The sequence below is a fragment of the Harpia harpyja genome, chromosome 9 (assembly GCF_026419915.1).
Source record: "Harpia harpyja isolate bHarHar1 chromosome 9, bHarHar1 primary haplotype, whole genome shotgun sequence".
Classification (NCBI taxonomy): domain Eukaryota; kingdom Metazoa; phylum Chordata; class Aves; order Accipitriformes; family Accipitridae; genus Harpia; species Harpia harpyja.
Window position 1 is genome coordinate 32,040,653 of NC_068948.1, and position 23,115 is coordinate 32,063,767.

Consider the following 23,115-nt stretch of genomic DNA (forward strand, 5'->3'; position numbering starts at 1 on the left):
GTTTTATCTCACCTGGGAACATTTAATATCCGGCATGGGGCCGTTTTGCAGCCTCTTTGTGCAGGAGTGCTCAGCAGCATTGCCGGGCTGGCTGGGGGGGCACAGCCGACAGGGGGTCTGGGGGGTCCCCAAGGCTTCAGCTGCAGAGGGGACCCACGGTGGGCAGCAGCCCAGCCATCGCAGAACAGCAAAGGCATCGCTCCCAGAGAGGGGTTGGCAGCCACAGCCACCTCCAGCTGGATACTGTCCCCCTCTCCAGTGGGCTTCACCTCCTCCCTGATGGTCCCCAGGGCACCTTTCAGCCTGCACAGACCCACGGAGCCCGGGGTGCCTCCTCCTTTGGCAGAGGGTCAGAGCTCCATCGCAGGGGGATTCACCGACTCCTTGGCCAAAACCTTTTGGCTTTGTGAATGACAGGTTCCTGGAAACAGGAGACGATCAGGGCCAGGTGTGATGCTGCTTCTGGGTTTGCTCCTGCCCCATCCCTTGCGTGCGGTGTTACATACCTCCCTCCTGCACAGATTTATTATTTCCTTTCCGTTGCTCTGTAACTAGTTTCCTTCTCCCCCAAACGACTTGATTACGATGCTTAATTGCATTTGTGGAGCGGTGCTGGCGTGTGCTGTCAGCCTGGATTACAGGGGGGTCTCTGCCGAGGGGGGCAGCCCGGGGGGAGTGTGTGTCTGTGGGCAGCTGGACTGGAAGCCGGGCTCTGGGAGCAAAATTGGAGCGAGCTGGAGATTCCTGGGAGATCTTCACCTTTAACTTATTTGCTTCTTTCCCCTCCAAATCTGCTGACATTTGGAAAAGGGGAATCATTGCAATTTGCTTGTTTCAGCAAGTTCCCCCTCTCCCCTGTGCCGCTCCTGGCTCGGTATGGCTCTGCCGGGCTGTTGGTTGCCCCGGCATGGCGGAGGGCACCGACCGGGGGGAAGAGGAAGGTGAACGATTCCCGAGCCCACCGCGGCAGGATGGCCTGGTGCCGGCAGCACTGAGCAATGCCCGGTGGCCCCAAGTGATGCCATGCGGTGGAACCGGAGGCCCTGTGCACCCCATCGGCAGCAGTGCTGGGCTGCTGGGAGAGCCGGTACAGCCCCTCAGCCTTTCAGCCAGGGAAGCACCTGATTCAATCCTCCTGACAGTCAAGAATTTAAAATGATTTATTAAAAATGTATAAAGCCCGGTTGTCGGTGTCGCTGCTCTGATAAGAGCATCATCTCCTGCACCGCTCCCGTGGCAGGCGCGCTCAGCTCGGGTTTATGTTCCCCTCACTCAAACGGCTCCCGCTGTGGCACCGGCACTGGGGGGAAGGATCCCCCCACTCTGCATATTAATTTTCGGCAGACTGCCGCAGGCAAACACATTCAGGCTTTGGGAGGTATTACAGCTGAGCCGTGACCTCTGGCAAGGCAGCATCGTGCCACAGCTGGGCGAGAACCGTGCTGGCAAAGTGATGGGCAGGAGCCCCCTGCCCACCCCTCAGCCTGTCACCCCGGGCCAGCCTGGCCCTGGCACCGTAGCCACCACAGCACCGGGTTCTGCTTGTCCTGCTCCACCTCCTCCCCAGCAGGGTTGCGACCCCTTCTCCCCCCGGCGTCAGGGGGTCCCTTCCCAAGGAGTGGGACCTGATGACCCGCAGTGCCCGGGGAAGATTAATGGAGATGTATAGAGTGTACGAGTGGCTCTGTCCCCGCATGATATATTCCAGCCCATGGCCGTAAATACGGTTATAGCGGTTCAGCCACAGAGCCGAGGACAGAGGGAGGCAGAGACACCGGTGGCCCCACTGCGGCAGAGGTCAGCGGGGGCAGGCGCAGGAGCAGTGCAGGACCAGGACTGATCCGTGGCCTCGCCGTCTCCCTGGATTTTCCCAGTGATGTTTGTGAGGGGTCTTTGGCTCCCAGGAGGATTTATTAGGGTGGAGTCAGAAACAAAGTGAAAGGAGTGGGAAACCATCTCTGTTGGCTGGGAGCGCTTAGGGGGAGGGATGGGGGAGCTATGGCCATGCTGGGGGGTGTCCCCAACCCCACAGCCCCCTCCCCAGCACCCCATCTCCCACCCACAGGAGAGATGCTTGCCCAAAGATGTTCCAGTTTGGACCATTGGTGTTTTGTCCCTGCTTTGGCACAGGCTCGCTGGGTGCCAGGGATAATGTGACATGGATGCTGAGGGCACCGATGAGCCACAGTACCAAAACGCTTGTCCTGTCCCTGTGGGACGCTGCCTGGCCCCGCTCGGGGTCTTGGCAGGACAACACAGGCATGAGGCTGCAAGAGCCCCAGGGAGGCACAGTGATAATGATTGAAATCGATATTTTTGCAGGAGAGAAATAAAAAGATTCATCACGGCCATCGGCCAGAACATTGCAAGAAGAAAGAGAAATCAGATGTCTCGGCCAGCGGTGCTGTGGCTCTGCCATCCATCTGTGCCGTCCCAGCCTCGGGCTCTGCTTCCTTTTCTGTCCCTGCTACCTGGCACCGAAACCTGCCCACGTCCTCAGCAGGGTGTTCCCAAGCCTATTGCCTCTAAGGCAGATAACTGATTTAAACCAGGATTTTTCTCCTGTTTTTTTTCAAAAGTCATCTTCTCTGCAGCACCTTGTTTTTCTCTGAGAGCCCAACCAGCAGCATCAGACATCCCCAGCCCCGCTTGGGCTGTGATTGCTGCCATGGGACCATCCTCACCGCATGAGCCGCAGCGGGCTGAGGAGGAGGAAACCGAGCCTTGGTGACCGAGCCAGCGCATCCGTCACCACCGGTTCTGCTCCGCCTTTGTGTGCTGCCAAGACTGTGCAAATCAGGCGCTGCATGACCCCGAGCAGGGCTCCATGTGGAACTGGCCCTGAAATCCCTCATGGAAAAGCCACAGCCCTCATGGGCAAGAGCCTTCTTTTTCCAGGATAACTTGATACGAGCTTGCTGGAGCCGAGAGCCTGGCGGGGCTCCCAGCCGGGGGCTCCTGAGCCCAGTGGATTGGCTTGACCACACCACCTCTGGCGGCACCCCGCTCCCAGCATCCTGCTCGCTGCAGCCTGACCATGCCACCCCCTCCACTTTACGAGGCCAATTATTGCTCGGAAACTAGCACGATGCCCAGGTGTATGGTCCCAATTAGGCTTTGCTTAAAAACAATTTAAACACCATTATAAGTTTTCCATTTTGGAGCAGGTTACCATCAGCTGCCGCCACCCGAGGGGAGCAGGCAGGGCGGCTCGGGGCTGGGTGCCGGTGGCACTGCCAGAGCCCATGGCTGCCCTTGCTTGGGGGAAACTGCTCCTGACCCCATACTGTCACCCCGGGGTGACTTCCCACTCCTGAGCCCCCATGGTGGCACCGGCCATCATGGATACGATGGTGCTCAGTGCCCTGCTTTGGGCTGCCTCTGTCCCCATCCCTGGGGCAGCAGGTCTCATGGGATGAAGAGAGCCGGAGCCGGTTCCGGGCACTGGGACGCAGGGAGGATGCTGGGGGTACATGGGGACACCTGCAGCAGGCTGATGGCCGGGATGGGGTGCAGGAGGGCTCAGCTCCTGTTGCATCCCATGGCGGTGGGAATAGGGAGGAAGCGGCAATGCCGGCTGCTGCTGGGCATCACTGGGAGCTTGAGGGGCTGGGGGCCGTGCGGCATCCCATATCGCTGAGCTTTCTGAGCACTGGCGGGTGTCCTCCCCGCCATGGGGCTTTGATCTGCATGGCCAAAGAGCAAAGGCAGCCGCCTTTGTGCGCCGGGAGGCTTTGAAGTCTCCCAAAACAGAGTGGGGGACACAGCGGGGGCCGCTGGCCCTTCCCTGCTGGCCCAGCCCCCCCCAGCCCCACTTTCTCTCCCTTTTTATTTCCTTGTTCCCAATTAGCAGCCACCTCAGGCTCATGCAATAAAACGTGTAAATTTTCCTGGAGAGCCCCAGCCAGGATGCTGGGGGCCATACCTCATAGGACGCCCCGGGGGTCCTGGCACGTTCCCACCCACCCTCCATGGCCACATTGACACACTCCCCCCAGCACAGGACGCCCAATTTGGGGTTGGTGCCTTCCCTAGGGACCTCACACCCTCAAGTGACAGCAGGCATGTCCTTGCCTGGGCAGGTCCTTACCCAGGCAGGTGACAGTAATTAGCTCTGTCCCTAATTCTCAGCCTATTTTATCTTTTCCCTTCCAAAGGCAGGAGAAAAGAGAAGCTCTTTTCCAACCCCACCGCCTTTCCTTTTTGGTGGCCTCGCTCAGCCCCAGGAGGGTGAGCAGAGCCCAGTGGGTACGTGTGAGCCTGTGTTTTTTGTGAGAAAAATGCGCATTGATCATTTCTGGGAATCAGACTGTGTTTTTTACTCTGAAGCATCCATTATACACAGCTGCTTAATTGATGAGCACTGCCTAGTCACCTCGGATGCCGGAGTAAAACAGCCTAAAAGCTCCAGAGCAGAGGAAGTCCGCGCTTTATAAATTGATTCAGTGGGAGAGAGAGGGAGCGAGCGAAAAAAAGCATTAATTACAGATGCTTCTGTGGGCACTGTTTTATGGCAGCGAGACCAGGATGTGGGCAATTCTCCTAAATGTGCTGATTAGACAGCACTTCATGTCTCGGAGCACATTAAATGGGCTCTGTAAAGCTATTAAAGATGCAGCGCCATAAAGAATTGACAAGAGCGAGCGGCAGCGGCACAGCCCTGGGCTCCTACCCAGCTCCTGCCTGCCGAGCTCGGCAGCAACAAGTCACTGGTGAGGTTGGCCGAGCCGCATGGGTGCCGGAGCCGGGGTGAGCTGGGGTGGTGGGGACTGATGCTCCTTCCCAGGTTTCCATCCTTGCTGATCCCACTTGAGCCCCCTCCCTGGATCCTGCTGAGGTCAGGGGGCTGGGGGCTGCCTGTGCCCCCCATGCAGTCCTGTGGCTCCCATTGGGTCCCATCCCTGCTCTAACCCCCTGGCTTCCTGCTCCAGGCAGCCCCTCTCCCCCAAAAACCACCTGGGGCTGGGGTGGTCCCTCTCCTGACATTGCCAGGAGGGCAGGGACCCCGGCCCTGTCTTGGAGGGGCTCAGGCAGAGCTGTGGGGAGGCAGGAGCTGCTTCTGCCCCACCATTGCCTGGGCATTGGAGCTTCTCCCCAGGCTCCTTCTGCCTGCCGTGTGGAGCTGGGAGGGCAAGGGCAGATTTGGAGAGGTTTGCTGCCATCCCAGGGGTTGTCACCCGGGGCTTAGGAGAGGTGCTGGATCCTAGCCACTGCCTGTCACAATGCCCTCTCTGACCGTCCCCATCCCTGCAGGGACTGTCCTCACTCATCCCCCCCTCAGGCGCTGAGACTGAGCCTGGCTGCGCCATGCTGGCTCCCTCCGGGTCTCTTCTGGTGTGAGCCAGTGGCACAGGAGCGTCGTGGTGGTGCTGGCTACCGGCAGCCCTTGGAGCATCCCTGGAGCCAGGCTCCTTCCTCCCGTGCCTGGCGCTCCCATGGTTGGAGACTCGTGCTCTCCGGAGACCAGCAGCCCCTGAGCCCAAGCGGGGCAAAGTCACGGGGCTTTGGGTGCTGCTCTGGCTTCACCCACAGTCTCTGGCCACCCCAGCGCAGGCAGGAGTGGGCAAGGAAGGAGCCGTCGGACCCTGCGGCTCCCGGATCTGTGCCCAGCAGGCCAGCGTGACCCCCCTGCACGGCGGGCCCGGGGCCGGCCGGGTGTGCGATGTTAACGCAGCCCTGCCACGCAATCGTGCCAGCAAATCAATTTGTCAGGACGCAGCTCACCAATTAGCGTTTGCTGGTATTATTACTCAAACCTGCAGGTTTCAGGGAATTAATCGGGGGCTCACCGGGTAGCCGGGACAGCCAGGGCGGGATGGGCGACGCTGGAACCCAGCACAGCCTGGCATTGCCGACTGTGCCTGGAGCTGTGCTGGAGGCGGCCAGTACTCTTCCTGTGCCCAGGGGGAATTTGGCCCATCGGAGGGGCCCTCGGAGGACACCCCAATATAACAGCAAGTCCCCCGGAGCCACATGTCCCCACCTGCACCACATCAGGGCTGGATCCTGGCTGCATCGAGGTGCCAGGAGAGTGGTGGGACGTGGAGCAGAAAGAAGTGAGTCTAAGGCAAAGTGACACTTCCCATGTCATGCCAAGGAGGTGATGCTGAATGGTGTCACCCACCCCGCACCCAGTTTGGGGAGCGAGCATGGTCCTGGCCCCGGCTTGCACCCGGCAGCACCGAGGGAGGTGGGTGCCGGTGTCAGTGCTGGGGGTTTTTTGGCAGCAGATGGGCTTTCCCGGGCGGGAGCGGGAGCCGAGCCACGCACGTGTGAGCAAACAGGACGGGAATTCACAATCAAGGCTATTAAATAAAAAAGCGCTGAGCCGTGCTGCTCGCCTCCGCAGGGGGATGGGAGCAGTCCCGTGGGACACCCCCGGCCCCCCGCTCTCCAGCACGGGGACACGGGCATCCGCCTGCCCTGGGACGGGCACCCCTCCCCTGCCCTGCCCCGGGGGATGCTGGAGCCGGGTGCCCCGGGGGACCCCCCAGCCCTGGCCCCAGCTCCTGCCCCAGCCGGGGGTCCCTGTCTGCCCGGCCCCGGTTGCTGGTGGAAGGCACGCGTCGTGTGCAGTGTGCACGGTGCGAGCAGCATGCCCCAGTCCGCTCGGCCCTCTGACGGATAATCGATTTCCCCCAGCCGGGGAGAGACACACTGTCCAAACGCATCAAGCTTTAAATGCCAACTTTCCTAATGTGATTTTACAATCTGCTATAATTGAGTCGCAGCGAAACTTCCCCTTTCCCTGGCAATGGCTGGGGGACGGATTCAGCCCTGCCCAGCCTGCCGCAGCCTCCCCTCCCATCGCAGGGCTCTGCGGATCTTGGGTGCATCCGTCTCCAAAGACTGTGCCGCACTCTCCACGGTGGTCAACACCCCTCTGGGATGAGCCATGGCCTTGGGGTGCCCTGGGGTGCCAGCAGCCACCCTCTGCCAGCACACAGCCCCCAGGACTGATCTGGATTTGCCCTGAAATTTGGCCATGCCCGTGCACAGCTGCGCTAATGCACAGCCGCACAGATGCCCAGCCACCCCAATGCACGGCACCCAACTCCATCTCTCCAGAGTCCATGCAGCCGAGCAAGCACCCTGCTGCTTTTCCTATAGCAGGCTGGTCTGGATCAACCCCCAGGAATTATAAGTGAAGCCCCAAGCGGAGCGGTGCCACATCACGGCAGGATATTTCTGGGGGCTCGTGCCACACCACAGGGCTCCATGACCTCTCCCAGGGGCCAGCAGGACAGTGCCGAGCCCGTCACCAGCACTGAGACCCCCAACACCTTTTTTGTGGGACCAAGAGCCCCGGCAGCCCCCTGACCCCATGCAAGCCCCAGGCCTGGGCTGGGGGCTGCAGGGGGGTCTGGCACAGCTATGGGGTTGGGGCTGGGGCTGGGGCTGTGCCACCGGGAGCCCCAGTGCTGTTCAAGGTTAGCGCCAGCAATTAAGGGCTGGGATTTGCATGCAGCAAATGACTCCAGCTAATTACAGGTTTAAAAGGAAAATGATCGGAGAGAGGATCATTTGCAAAATTGGGGCACGGTGGAGGAGCTGGTGCTCTGCTCTGCTCTGGAGGTCACCAGCCTTAACCCGGCTGGCTGAGCCACCACTGCTGCACATCTGGGGACACCACATCTGGGGATGGCACATCTGGGTGGCCGTGGCAGGAGCTGGTGATGGCCTGGGGCTGCCGATGGCCCTATGGCCCCAGGGGCTGACCTGTCAGGTCAGGGAGTCCTGAGGGGTGCAGGGTGATCCCCAGACTTGGGGGGGCTCCTTGGAGGGCAGCAGGTGCCCCCTGGCACTGGGACAGGCGCCCCAGGCCTCCGGCATGTGGGCAGAGCAGGACAGCCCGGCTGCTGGGTGATCTCTAACTTACCCACCAGCACCTCCCCCCAAAAAATAGGCACAAATGCCAGAGTGCTGAATTGATTCATTTAATTTTCCCTTCTCATTTGATCAAGAGCAGGGTGACATTTGGCAAAAGTTGCTGATGAGGGATTGAATGATTAATTGTCATGACAACCATTCCTGGTTAATGACAGGGATGAGATTGTGCCGGCATAAAAGACGGAGAGTGGCCTTGAGTGCTGCGGTGCTAAATTACCAGGCATGTCACTGTTTGTGCTTTTGGTAAAACGTGGCCATGCGTTTCTAATGAGAGGTTAACTGTGTCCCCAAAGTAATTACAACTGATTGAAGAGGTAGTTAGTAATTAGAGGATTAACTGTAATGAGTCTCACCTGCAGCGGTTGCCATAGTTACAGTATTTTAGATGATCGGAGTTAAAATAGGACGGAGGATACAGTGTTGGGAGAGGTGGCTCTGCCCTCTGGGGTGCACTGGGGTGTCATGGGGGTGCTTGGGTAGGCTGGGTGCCCCCCTTCACCCACTGCCCCATGGCACAGGGTGCCCCATGTCCAGACCCCCCTGCAGCCCCATGTGCCTGGGAGTGGCCTGCGGCTGGGCTGTGCATGGACCTTGGGGGGGGACCTGCAAGGAAACCCCCCAAAAGCCCCGGGATGCCCAGAGCAGAGCAGCACCCGCTGGCCGGCAGCACCCTGTGCTATGCCTTGCCATGCCATACCTGGGCACGGCACAGCCCCGCACCGGGGCCAAGCAGCAGGTGGGAGCTCTGGGGCTGGTGCCAGTGGGTGATTTCCAAGGGCAGGAAAGTCATCGAAAAAGCTTAAATCTCCAAATTCCCGACAGCCTGGGCTCACTCTCTCCAGGAGCCAAGAAGGGGGACTATAGGTGGGAACGGGATGTCCCCGCAGCCACCGCTGGTGGTGGCATCCTCCGGGGTCCCATGGCCCTGGGCGCACTGAGGGGCTGCCTCAACTGCCCAGATTGAAGCTGTTTCAATTCCACTTATTCCCCTATTTCCATGGATGACGATTTACAGGACCATGTAAAACCTCCAAGTACAGTATCTTTAATTATTCCATCCATAAATGATAAGCACCATTCATTTCAGGGCTCTCATTACAAATTTATACCCCTGTTTAATGTGCTCACTAACATCAGACATCCCACAGCTCGCAGAGAAATATTGAACAATCCTTTCTGGAAGAGCCGAGCGGATATCACTGGAGCTATTTTGGACTTGGGAAGAGAGATTGGCAAAGGGGGGATATTGGTTTTTAAAATGAACAGTGAACACCTGCCCAGGGGAGACTGGGGGAGGCAAAGGGGCTCCGGGCTGGGCTCTGCGGGAGGATGGCTCCTGGGGCTCAAAGCTTTTCGTCCGGATGCTTCCCAGGTAAAATTCTGTCGCTTTTTTTTCTGGACATGCTGATGGTTGAAAATAAACTTCATTTTTATATAAGTATAAAAATAGAGTTTCATATTTATATATATATACACACACACACATCTATGGGAAGGCTTTTGCAAAGGCTTGGAAAAAAAAAAAGGAAATCCCAAATATTCACATTTCAGAGCAAACACGATGAGTTCGTTTGACCTGAAACAATTTTTTTTCTGGATTATTTTCCAGTACAAATGTCCACGTGCCCCTGGTGTCGAAGTGGCCCCCTCCCACACGGTTTTCTTCTGGGCACTTAAATGCCACCCTGCTTGCTTGCTTTCTCTGCAGGGCAGCATGCCCTGGGCCAGCTCAGCATGCATGGCTATGGCCGTGGCCATGGTGGTGGCCACGGCATGGCCACGAGCACCCGGCAGGGGCAGGCACCGGCCTGCCGGTGCTGCCAGATGGCTTTTGCATCTCCGGCTTAACGGGGCATGCCTGGCTCCCTCCTGGATGTGAAGCCAGGACTGCAAATCCAGTTTGGGAAATTTGATATTTTTCTGCCCCCAGCCGCTCACCAGGGCTCCCGTGGCTGTGCCGTACGGTGCTGAGGCTGTGCCAGGGCTGTGCCATCCGGTGCCAGGGCTGTGCAGTAAAAGTCATGGAGATTAGGGAGATTAAAGAGAAAGTTAATCATGGACGGGCAGGAGGGGTGAGAGCAGGGATCAGCCTCCAAATTTCCAGGGAGCAGCGGGGACGGGGATGGGGACAGGCACAGGGACTGGGACAGGGTGGCCCAAGTGCATTTGCCCAATTTAGCCTTATTTCACGTGGCATTTCTTTCCCACCCCAAACCCAGGGTTTGTCCGAGCCTTATTTCACGTGGCATTTCTTTCCCACCCCAAACCCAGGGTTTGTCCGACCCCCAAGGCACAATCTGGGGGATGGAGCCCTGCCCCTTGTGCACCCCAATGCCCTGCCATGCCACGAGCCGTCGGGTGGCTGTTCTGCCGTCCTCGTCCCCATCTCCATCCCCGTGGCACTGCCGTGCGGAACTGAGGATGGCGTCGAAGCCTTCGGCGTGCCTTCCTGGGGACATGGCTTGGTAGCTGGCTGTCCCCATGCCACGGTGGTGTGGCACCATGTCACCGGCACATGTATCTTGGGTGTGCCAGGGCTCAGCCGCCGCAATCCCACCAGCCAAGTGGCCATGCCACATCGGAGGCGTCACGACAGATTTTCCTCTTGTCGTGTTCGGTCTATTTTTGTGGGTGAAATAGCAACACGGCGGGAAAAATCCGGCAGGCAGGCAGGCCCTCGCCTTGGCAGGCGGGATGGCTGCCCGCCAGTAGCGTTTTATTGCCATTACACCACAGATACAAGCTCTTAAGCATTAAAGATGGCTTTTATGGATCATAAAATCTATTATTACTGCTCGCCGCAGTCAGTGGAGCAGCAATTGGCGATGCGGTGGGCCACGGGTGCCACAGGGACTGTCCCCTCCTGCCCTGTCCCACTGGCAGAGGAGGTGCCCGGAGTCCTGCAAGTTGAACCGCGGTGATGGGGACAAGGAGGGGGCATCATCCAGGCCCCCCAAACTCACATCCATCAGCCAAGCTGGTGTTTTTCAGCCGTCAGTGATGGGTCCCCATCACCCCTCCCAGGCACAGCCCCTGCCCAGGACCCCACTGGGTGCCAGGAGGGGGCAGCTCTCACCCCTCCATGGGGCGGGATGGGGTTTGTCCCTGAGTTTTTGCCTAGGACACATCTTTACGGAGACTTTCAAAGCCGTCTCTGAAAGCTGGTGGTGAGCCTGAAGGAGAAATGCACCGTGTCTACAGCAAATTGAAAAAAAACCCCAAAACCCAAATGTAAAATAATTAATGGGAATATTTGCACTAAGGTCTTAGGGTTTTTTGCAAATCTTAAATTTAGGGGCAGATATTACCTGCCAGGGCTCCTTTAAAGAGGAATTAATAGCAGCTGTTGTAATTGCCGACGAGGAGTAGCCTTCTGTGAGAGATAAGCTTATAATAAGCTGTCATTGCTGGGTGGCTTTAGAGTATTAACACGTAAGTTAATAAACACATATAATTGGGTGTTCCCTCCCCAGGGAGGCTTCAGTGCTGCTGGTCCCTGCGGTGAGCGGTGGAGCAGCCATGTTGGGGTGGCTGGCAGCAGCCGGCAGCTGGGGGAGCAGCGTGGTACCCGGCACCCAACACCCAACACCCAGCACCCTGCACCCAGCCGAGCCCATTAATTAACATGCAGCTCAGGCTGTGCAAGGTGCCCCTTTGGCTAAGAGGATGCTAAAAGGCAGATGCGCCAAATTTCCCTGCTCTGCCACCTAATTGAGCACAAAGCCGGCTGCCGCGCCGGGCTGTGCTGCCATGAAGGTTAGAAACGAGAGTGAATTATTGATAGTGTTTGAAAGCGGTGCGCGCTGGCCTGCTCGGTGGTGGGCAGCGGCCAGCTTGCTTCGGCTGGGCTTTGGGTAGACGCCACCTCACTGCGGGCTGTTAACCCCCAGAACGGGAGGCTGAAGAGAGCGTCAGCTGTGCTGTGGGACCAAGCCAAGGCTGAAATCTCCCACGAGCGGTACATGGCCGCGGTAACAGGTTGGCCATCGCTGCCAGCTCTGGCCTGGCTCCTGCCCTGTCCTGCACCCCCAGCACAGGATGCTCACTGGATCTGGTGCTCACTGGATGTGGTGCTCACCAGACATGCTGCTCCAGGCGGGATGCTCCCCGGATGCAATTGTCCCTGGATATGATACTTGATGGATGGGGTGCTGCCCAGATGCAAGGCCTGACGGATGGGATGCTCACCAGATGGGATGCTCGCTGGACGCAATGCTCACCGGACAGGATGCTTGCTTGATGGGATGCTCTCCGGACAGGATGGTCACTGGATGCGACGTTCCCCGGATGCAATGCATGGCAGATGGGATGCTCACCTGGCAGGATGCTTGCTGGATGCGATGCTCACTGGACAGGCTGTTTGCTGGACTTGATGCTCGCTGGCCAGGACGTTCTCCGGGCTCGATGCTCGCCAGGTGCGATGCTTGGTGGACACGATGCTGGCTGGACATGATGCTGCGTGCTCGGCTCACCTCTCCTCCACGGCTCAGCTCCCACCTCTACCTGAGCATCCAGCACAGCTGAGAGGGTCTCAATTATATTAGCAACAGTTTTCATTGAAATTAAAAGTATAATTCATGAAAGCCTTTCCGCTCGTGTTGGGCTTGGTAAATGCTCTGTGCTTCCTCCCCCTCCTTTTTAATAAAATCTAAACTGTGAAGCTAAACTACTTGACAGAGTCCTTTAAATATGTGCAAATATATATTTGCACTTTTTTTTTTCCTGGAGGCTCTTCCATTAGGTAAAATTTGTTGCCAACATTAATTTCATTAGATTTTCATGGCATTTTAATAGGAGCCCCAGTGTTTTTTTGCATATATTAGCATGCACAAGGAAGCTAAGAGCGACAAATTATAGTAAAGTAAAAATCCGTTTTACAGGCAGTAAAGGGAACTTCTCAGGAGCCATGTGTGAAACTGGTGAGAAGAGAGGGAGTCGCGCTCCCCGGCCATGCCCCATCCCACTGCAGCATTTCGGGACTCGCAGCCCGGCTGGGCACCGTGCGTTTTGCCATCGGCAATTGAACGTTGGCTCCGAAACCTGACAGCCACTTAATGAAGATATTTTCAACCTGATTGTCAGACGCGCACACGGAGCCTGATTACAGCCAGAGACCCGAGTGGAAGAGCTCACAAATTAAATATGTGTTGATTATGCAAACTTGATCTCGTGTTTATTTCTCATAAATAAAGCATGAGCCGAGGTTCAGCTCTCCCCTGCACGCTTCCGAGGGCGATATTTATTGTATGCAAATTGGGCACGGGGCTGGGAGGAGAAGTAATCAACTGTTTATCAGATGGCGTATACAATCAGCCTGGAAATAATAACTGGGGTAAGAGTTTTACATAGATTGTGACAGAGTTTATACGGTGTCGTGGTTTAACCCCAGCCAGCAACTAAACACCACGCAGCCGCTCACTCACTCCCCCCCACCCAGTGGGATGGGGGAGAAAATCGGGAGAAGAAGCAAAACCCGTGGGTTGAGATAAGAACGGTTTAATAGAACAGAAAAGAAGAAACTAATAATGATAATGATAACACTAATAAAATGACAACAGCAATAATGAAAGGATTGGAATGTACAAATGATACGCAGTGCAATTGCTCACCACCCGCCGACCGACACCCAGCCAGTCCCCCGAGCGGCGAATCCCTGCCCCCCACTTCCCCGTTTCTGTACTGGATGGGACGTCACATGGTATGGAATACACCGTTGGCCAGTTTGGGTCAGGTGCCCTGGCTGTGTCCTGTGCCAACTTCTTGTGCCCCTCCAGCTTTCTCACTGGCTGGGCATGAGAAGCTGAAAAATCCTTGACATTAGTCTAAACACTACTGAGCAACAACTGAAAACATCAGTGTTATCAACATTCTTCGCTCTGAACTCAAAACATAGCACTGTACCAGCTACTAGGAAGACAGTTAACTCTATCCCAGCTGAAACCAGGACAGTATCCACCCCTTATTCTATACCATTGACGTCATGCACAGTTCCCATACCTTTAGTTACATCCTGATCAATCATCACTTTTCCATCCCTTTAAGACATATGAGCAATGATATATATATATATGTATACACACACAGAGATATCATTCCTTTAGTTCATGGGTCATGTTCATAAAATGTTCATTGAGTTCATTTAGTTTCCGACTCTGGGCTCCATCTGTCATACCAGTCTTTCTGGGCAGGAGGGATGGTGCAAAGTCCTCTCAGTCGGTAGAGCAGAATTGGGCTTCAGTGCAGTGTGACAAGCAGGTGACATTTGGCGCAGCAGGAGGATGGTGTGCACCGTTGGATTGTTGCATGCTGGAGTCAGTTCTGGTTCCATCACTACTGCGCTTTGCTCAGTTTTATCACAGTTCTTTTCTTGCTTGATCTAAGTGATTCTTACTATAGTACTATGGATATAGCACATAATTATAGTAAGGATAATATACAGTAGCAGGGTTATATAGCAACTAATATACAGTTTAATTCTGGCTGTTCTCACCTAAAATTAAATCCCCTTGAGGCACACATCGGACTTCCCCATCTTTTCGCATCACCCACCAAGTGCACCCAGGCCCTTGAGCAAAAGCAATCCCACAAATGGGTTTACCTTTGCCTGAGGCAGGAGTAACCCAGACTGTCTTCCCTAACATATTTTTTATGTGCACTACAGGGACTTTATCCCCTTCTACAGTATGTAAAAATTCCGACTGGGCAGGGCCACCCCGATTGGCAGATCCTCTGGTGTTGACTAACCAGGTGGCTTTTGCTAAATGTGTATCCCAATGTTTGAAAGTTCCACCCCCCATTGCTCTCAATGTAGTCTTTAACAGTCCATTGTATCGCTCAATTTTCCCAGAGGCTGGTGCATGATAGGGGATATGATACACCCACTCAATGCCATGCTCTTTGGCCCAGGTGTCTATGAGGTTGTTTCGGAAATGAGTCCCGTTGTCTGACTCAATTCGTTCTGGGGTGCCATGTCGCCACAAGACTTGCTTTTCTAGGCCCAGGATAGTGTTCCGGGCGGTGGCATGGGGCACAGAATATGTTTCCAGCCATCCAGTGGTTGCTTCCACCATCGTGAGCACATAGCGCTTGCCTTGGCGAGTTTGTGGGAGTGTGATATAGTCAATCTGCCAGGCTTCTCCATATTTATATTTCAGCCATCGCCCTCCATACCACAGGGGCTTTAACCGCTTGGCTTGCTTAATTGCAGCACATGTTTCACATTCATGGATAACCTGTGCAATAGTGTCCATGGTCAAGTCCACCCCTCGGTCACGAGCCCATCTATATGTTGCATCTCTTCCCTGATGGCCTGAAGCATCATGGGCCCACCGAGCCATAAATAGCTCACCCTTATGTTGCCAGTCCAGGTCCACCTGAGCCACTTCAATCTTGGCAGCCTGATCCACCTGTTGGTTGTTTTGATGTTCTTCAGTGGCCCGACTCTTGGGTATGTGAGCATCTACGTGACGTACTTTTACAACCAGATTCTCTAGCCGGGATGCAATATCTTGCCACAGTGCGGCAGCCCAGATGGGTTTACCTCTGCGCTGCCAGTTGCTCTGCTTCCATTGCTGTAGCCAGCCCCACAGGGCATTTGCCACCATCCATGAGTCAGTATAGAGATAGAGCACTGGCCACTTTTCTCTTTCAGCAATATCTAATGCTAGCTGGATGGCTTTCACCTCTGCAAACTGACTCGATTCACCTTCTCCTTCAGCAGTTTCTGCAACTTGTCGTGTAGGACTCCATACGGCAGCTTTCCACCTCCGATGCTTTCCCACGATGCGACAGGATCCGTCAGTGAACAGGGCATATTGCCTCTCATTTTCTGGCAGTTTATTATACAGCGGGGCCTCTTCAGCACGTGCCACCTCCTCCTCTGGCGACATTCCAAAATCTTTGCCTTCTGGCCAGTCCGTGATCACTTCCAAAATTCCTGGGCGACTGGGGTTTCCTATGCGAGCCCGTTGTGTGATCAGTGCAATCCACTTACTCCACGTGGCATCAGTCGCGTGATGTGTAGAGGAGACCCTCCCTTTGAACATCCAGCCCAGCACTGGCAGTCGGGGTGCTAAGAGGAGCTGTGTTTCAGTACCAACAACTTCTGAGGCAGCTTGAACTCCTTCATATGCTGCCAATATCTCCTTTTCAGTTGGAGTATAGCGAGCCTCGGATCCTCTGTATCCCCGACTCCAAAACCCCAGGGGTCGGCCTCGGGTCTCCCCAGGTGCTTTCTGCCAGAGGCTCCAGGTAGGGCCATTCTCCCCAGCTGCAGTATAGAGCACATTTTTAACATCTTGTCCTGTCCGGACTGGTCCAAGGGCTACTGCGTGAACAATCTCCCGTTTAATTTGTTCAAAGGCTTGTTGTTGCTCAGGGCCCCATTGAAAATCATTCTTCTTTCGGGTCACTTGATAGAGAGGGCTTACAATCAGACTGTAATTTGGAATATGCATTCTCCAAAACCCCACGACACCTAAGAAGGCCTGTGTTTCCTTTTTATTAGTTGGTGGAGACATAGCTGCTATTTTGTTAATCACATCCATTGGGATCTGACGACGCCCATCTTGCCATTTTATTCCTAAAAACTGGATCTCCCGTGCAGGTCCCTTGACCTTACCTTCTTTTATGGCAAAACCGGCTTTCAGAAGGATTTGGATTATTTTCTTCCCTTTCTCAAAGACTTCTTCTGCCGTGTTGCCCCATACGATGATGTCATCAATGTATTGCAGGTGTTCCGGAGCTTCACCTTTTTCCAGTGCAGTCTGGATTAGTCCATGGCAAATGGTGGGGCTGTGTTTCCACCCCTGGGGCAGTCGATTCCAAGTGTACTGGACACCCCTCCAAGTAAAGGCAAATTGTGGACGACACTCTGCTGCCAGAGGGATTGAGAAAAACGCATTAGCAATGTCAATTGTAGCATACCACTTGGCTGCCTTTGACTCTAGTTCGTATTGAAGTTCTAGCATATCTGGAACGGCAGCACTCAGCGGTGGCGTAACTTCATTCAGGCCGCGATAGTCAACTGTTAGTCTCCACTCCCCATTAGACTTTCGCACGGGCCATATGGGACTATTAAAAGGTGAGCGAGTTTTGCTGATCACTCCTTGGCTCTCCAGTTGGCGAATCAACTTGTGGATGGGAATCAGAGAGTCTCGGTTGGTGCGATATTGCCGCCGGTGCACCGTCGTGGTAGCAATTGGTACTTGTTGTTCTTCAACCCTCAGCAACCCCACAATCGAAGGGTCTTGAGAGAGACCAGGCAGGGTAGACAGCTGTTCCGTGCCCTCCGTCTCCAAGGCAGCTATACCAAAAGCCCATCGATACCCCTTTGGGTCCTTAAAATACCCTCTCCTGAGATAGTCTATGCCAAGGATGCACGGAGCCTCTGGACCAGTCACAATGGGGTGTTTCTGCCATTCATTCCCAGTTAGGCTTACTTCAGCTTCCAATACAGTTAACTCTTGGGATCCCCCTGTCACACCAGAAATAGAAATGGGTTCTGCCCCTTCATAACTTGATGGCATTAAAGTACACTGTGCGCCGGTGTCTACTAGAGCCTTATACTCCTGTGGGTCTAACGTGCCAGGCCATCGAATCCACACAGTCCAATAGACCCGGTTATCCCTTTCCTCCACCTGGCTGGAGGCAGGGCCCCTCTAATTCTGGTCAGAGTATCCAGTATTCACTTCTCGTAAAATTGGCTCAGAAGTCCCTTCAAGAGGATCAGAAATAAGATCAGCCCTTCTACTCTGTTTGGAAACCGGAGCGGCATTTTTCCTGGTAGAATCCCCTTTTGTGGTGTTTTTTCCTCGCAGCTCACGTACCCGTGCATTTAGGACCGAGGTAGGTTTTCCATCCCATTTCCTCATGTCCTCTCCATGATCACATAAGTAAAACCACAGGGCACCTCGCGGTGTGTACCTTCTATATTCTTTCTCTTGGGCAGAGGAGCGCTCACTCCTAATAGCTGAGACATTGGTCCTTACAGGTGGGCAACAGGACATCTCCTCTTTGAATTGCTGGAAATCCTCGGACAGCTTCTCCACAGCCGAAATGCAGGCTTGTAGGGAGGAGGAGAGATTCTCTTCGTATTGACGGAGTTGGCGAGCCACTTCATCCACTGTCGGTGCCTCTTCGTCTTTCCAGGTCATTATTGCCAGTGAGTTGGCATAGGACGATGGTGCGCTCCGTACAAACTTCCGCCACATGGGTCGTGTGCATTGGACTTCGTCTGGATCTTTGGGTAATTGTGGGTTGTCCGGATCATGATGAATTGTCTCTAGCACAGCTAATTCCCTCAGATATTGGATACCTTTTTCCATGGTTGTCCACTTGCTTGATTGACATATAACATCTTCCTTAAAGGGGTACCTTTCCTTCACACTTGACAGGAGTCGCCTCCAGAGGCTGATGGCTTGTGTCCCTTTTCCAATTGCCTTGTCAATGCCACCTTCCCTGGCAAGCGATCCCAGCTGCTTGGCTTCCCTACCTTCTAATTCCAAGCTATTAGCCCCATTGTCCCAGCATCGGAGGAGCCAGGTGATAATATGCTCACCTATACGGCGGCCAAAATCTTTTCGCATATCCCGCAGCTCACTCAAGGATAGGGACCGGGTTATTACCTCTGGTTCTGCCTCTTCCTCCTGTTCCCGTGATGACCCTGGTTCGCCTTCATCCTTCGCTAAGCGAACTGATTTTTTTGTATATTTCTTTTTCTGTACGGGGGCAACTGATACTGGTGCAGGTTGGTCCACTGGTTCAGTTGCAGTACCGCTCGCCGGGTCTTGGATAACCGCAGTGTCTGTTGCCAAGGTTTGGGTAGCTGCTGTGCTCGTTGCTGGGGCTGGAGGGACCTCAGTGCCCGTTGCCGAGGTTTGGGTAGCTGCCGTGCTCATTGCCGAGGCTGGAGGGGCTGCAGTGCCTGTCGCTGAGGTTTGGATAGCCACAGTGCTCATCGTTTTGTTGTTAGGTCCAGAGACCTTCTCTTCCCCTTGAGGGTACTGAGTGGTGTCGAACAGGGCTCGATAGGCATGGGCCAGGCCCCAGCACGTTGCAGTAATTTGTATCTCTCTGGAGCTGCCGGGGTGACAGCATACCTTTTCCAAATATTTTACTAGTTCTTCTGGATTCTGCACTTGTTCAGGGGTGAATTTCCAAAACACTGGAGGTGCCCACTTTTCTAGGTACTTGCCCATACTACCCCACACACCCTGCCACTCATAATTATCCAGCCTTGGGGCAGATCTCTGGGTGATTTTCTTAAATAGTTGTTTAACCTTAAATGAGAGCTGAACCACATTCAGAAGCATGCTAATTCCTAGCAGTAGGGCTAGGACCGTGCTGGTCCCAACATCCCAAGAGTATTCAAATTTTTCAAAATTCTCAAACACCATTGTAACTGGACTGAAGGAGAAAGGAGAGGGGAAGAAAGGTATCCCACCCATAGACTGGTTTTCCAAGGAGGAAAGGTAAATGGTATAATTATTAATAGTTTCCCACAGATGGCTTCCACAGTATAAAGGTGACAATGCTGGGTGCAAGTACCGGATTAATCCCACAGCCGACGACTTTATCATACCATAAACCAGTGTTATACAATACATCAAAGCGAAAACCTTAATCCACCTCCCACGGATGATAAGCAGCAGAAGAGGGACTACATACAGCAAGCGAGGTGATACATAACAGAACTTTAAAAACCAGAGCAACAACTCTAAGAACACATAAATCAACATAATGACCAGCAACTATTAGACCGATATAATGAATGCTTATAACAAATTTGTTTTAACAAGCTCTGGTCAGGTTTGTCGTTATCTCAACCCTTCGTGCCCCACGTTGGGCGCCAAAAAGGACTGTCGTGGTTTAACCCCAGCCAGCAACTAAACACCACGCAGCCGCTCACTCACTCCCCCCCACCCAGTGGGATGGGGGAGAAAATCGGGAGAAGAAGCAAAACCCGTGGGTTGAGATAAGAACGGTTTAATAGAACAGAAAAGAAGAAACTAATAATGATAATGATAACACTAATAAAATGACAACAGCAATAATGAAAGGATTGGAATGTACAAATGATACGCAGTGCAATTGCTCACCACCCGCCGACCGACACCCAGCCAGTCCCCCGAGCGGCGAATCCCTGCCCCCCACTTCCCCGTTTCTGTACTGGATGGGACGTCACATGGTATGGAATACACCGTTGGCCAGTTTGGGTCAGGTGCCCTGGCTGTGTCCTGTGCCAACTTCTTGTGCCCCTCCAGCTTTCTCACTGGCTGGGCATGAGAAGCTGAAAAATCCTTGACATTAGTCTAAACACTACTGAGCAACAACTGAAAACATCAGTGTTATCAACATTCTTCGCTCTGAACTCAAAACATAGCACTGTACCAGCTACTAGGAAGACAGTTAACTCTATCCCAGCTGAAACCAGGACATACGGTCATCACCTTAAATTTACAGTCCTGAGGGCGGGTGGACACGTGTGGCGGCCGGCGGGTGCCAGCCTCCCTGTGATGCCGGGCAGGCGCAGGGTCTGAAATGCCCTCAGGCACCGTGCCCCGGCAGCAAGCCCGGGGTCTGCAGTGGGTTTAGGTGTATTTTACCGTGCGTAGGGGTATTTTAGTCTGCCTAGGGGCGTTTTACTATGCATGGGGATATTTTACTCTACATAGGGGTATTTTATCATGCATAAGGGTATTTTACTGTGCACAGGGGTACTTCACTTGGTGCCATGTGATTCCCAGGGGCCGGGGAGGAGGGCCAGGAGCCCAGCTCCGGTGGGTCCCGCACCACTCGGGTCCCCACGGGCTGCCGGCAGAATGAAAAATGGCATTTAAAGTTTTTAGAAAAACCCGATCTGGCAGCTTGTGTGGTCCTGCCCGGCGGTGCCACTTCGGGGAAGGTTTGGGAAGGAACCTGTGATGATGATAAATGCATCCAGGGCGATTTCCCCCCCCCCATCATTTTATAGGAAATACATGTTGGAAATGAAATCGAAATGAAAATGAATAAATATTTCATAGAATACAATTACCATGGCTCAGGACCAAGACAACTGCAGCAGATCAGGCTGCACACAGCGCGTTAGCAATTCAGCAGCAACGAATTGCTCTCTCGGCTTTTAATCTGCTTTTTTGCTAACACAAATAATCTCCCCAGCCCCCATCGGGGAGGTGCCCGCGGCAAGAGCCGTGGCGGGGGCTGGATGCAGGCATTGCCCATCACCCTGCGGCCACCCTGGGTGCTGCTGGGCTGGGATGGCAGCGCTGCAGGCAGGCTAGCTTCACCGCCAGATAAAAAAAATCAAGTTAAATCCAATTCTTTGCCATAAAAGTGAGAAAGGGAGAAAAAACAGCAGGGGAAGAGCTCAAATGCAATAAAAGGTGACTTGCCGTCCGCCCTTTCCCTGCCGCTGCTGCCCCAGCTCCACGGGACAGTGACAAACATCCCTGCTGGGGCGAGCAGCTCCATGCCTGGGCTCTGGGACGCAGTGGTTTCCAGCCACCGCCGGTCAATGGAGAAGAAAAAGGGCTTTTTTCCGGAGCACAGCGGGGAGCGGAGGATTTATGGGAAGCAATCTGGTGGCGAGAGTTTATTTTGTTTGTTTGCTTTTGTGGCCAGGACGGTGTGAGACCCTGGGCTGTGACGGCAGCTGGGTCTGGGGAGGGCACGACCACCGGCATCCCGAGGGGCCCTTTCGGGATCTCCAAATTGCTCTGGCTCAGCCAGGGTGACACCAGCCAGTGTCACCTATGGGTGTCCAAACCAGGGCTGGCCGACACCCTGTGGCTCCCAAGACAGCATCCTCCTCCCTCTCCCCTGGGACCCAGGAGGGACCCTTGGCTCTGTCTCCCAGAGCGGACGCCTCGCTCACACACTCCCCCCCCGTCCTCCCCATCTTTGGCCTTCAAACCAAAGGGGAACCATGTAAACCCCCAACTCCATTCCCCAGCAGGGTCCCTGAGCCAGGCCCTCCCTGTGTTCCCTGTCAGGGGTGTGCTGGGGGGGGACAGGGGGATCAGACATTGCCTTTGATGCTCGCGGCAGGCAGCGGTGCAGCAGCACTTAGCCTGATGGCAGGAGGCAGGCAGGAGCGTGGGGCCGGCGGCGACGCTTTGAACAGGCATTACAGGGAAAACTCAACAAAATGGCACAGCCGCGGCGGCTCGGCAGCGTCGTGTTTTCCCAAAGCAGGAATAAAACAGACGCGCAGACAGTACTTTGCAAACAATTTAATTTGCCTGATGCTTTGATATAGATGAGGATGTGGCGAGGCAGGCGCGGAGAGATGAAAAGCTCTGCCGGATGCGGGGGGTGTCGGCACGGTGTGCAATGTGCCGGTGCACAATGTGTGATGTGCCGGTGTGCTGCTGTGTGATGTGCCAGGGTGCGGTGTGAGATGTGCCAGTGCATGGTGTGCAATGTGCCGGTGCACCGTGTGCGATGTGCTGGTGTGCGGTGTGTGACATGCTGGTGTGCAACACAAGGTGGGTGACACTGCCCATTTCCAACCCGACACCGGGGCCGATGCCGGGGTGACCCCAAGCTCTTGCAGGACCAGGGCTGAGCCCGGCTGCACCGTGGGAGGCGATGAGCATCACGTGCCGGTGCTGGGGACCCTGCTCCGGTGCCGCTTGGGGACACCCCCTGTGTCACCCAGCCTCGCCGACACCCACGCTGGGCTGGGACTGTGGGAAACCTCCTCCCCCAGCAGCCAGGGAGCTAAAGAGACAGGGCTTGGGAGAGCGTGAGGAGCGCGGCTGTCAGATATGGGGCACGCTGAAATATTAATGGAACTAACATTTCAATTACCTTTTATCTGTACAGGCTCAGGCTGCGGCGAGGGGGCTGGGGCCGCCCCCCCCCGTGCGCTGTCACCCAGACATTCATGCTGTGCTGGTTCTTTTTATTGGTTTTCATCACTTTTGACATTGCCAACAATGAACCTTGAAGTAAATTTTCAGTAGTGACTGTGTCAGTGGAAAACTGTCTCCCCGTCATTTTTCTAAATTAGGCAATGATTCCAGTCCTTGGGGCTGGAGTGGGAGGAGAAGTGATGGGGCTGAGGAGGAGGAGGAAGGGGGAGCCATGGGGAGCCTCTTCCTGACCCCTCTGAGCCCAAGCCCCAGGACCCTGTCCCCGGCAGGACGAGGGGGCTGTCACCTCCTTGCCATCACCCCTCACAGCTGGCAGGTTTGCCAACAGTCGTGGTGCTGTAAAACC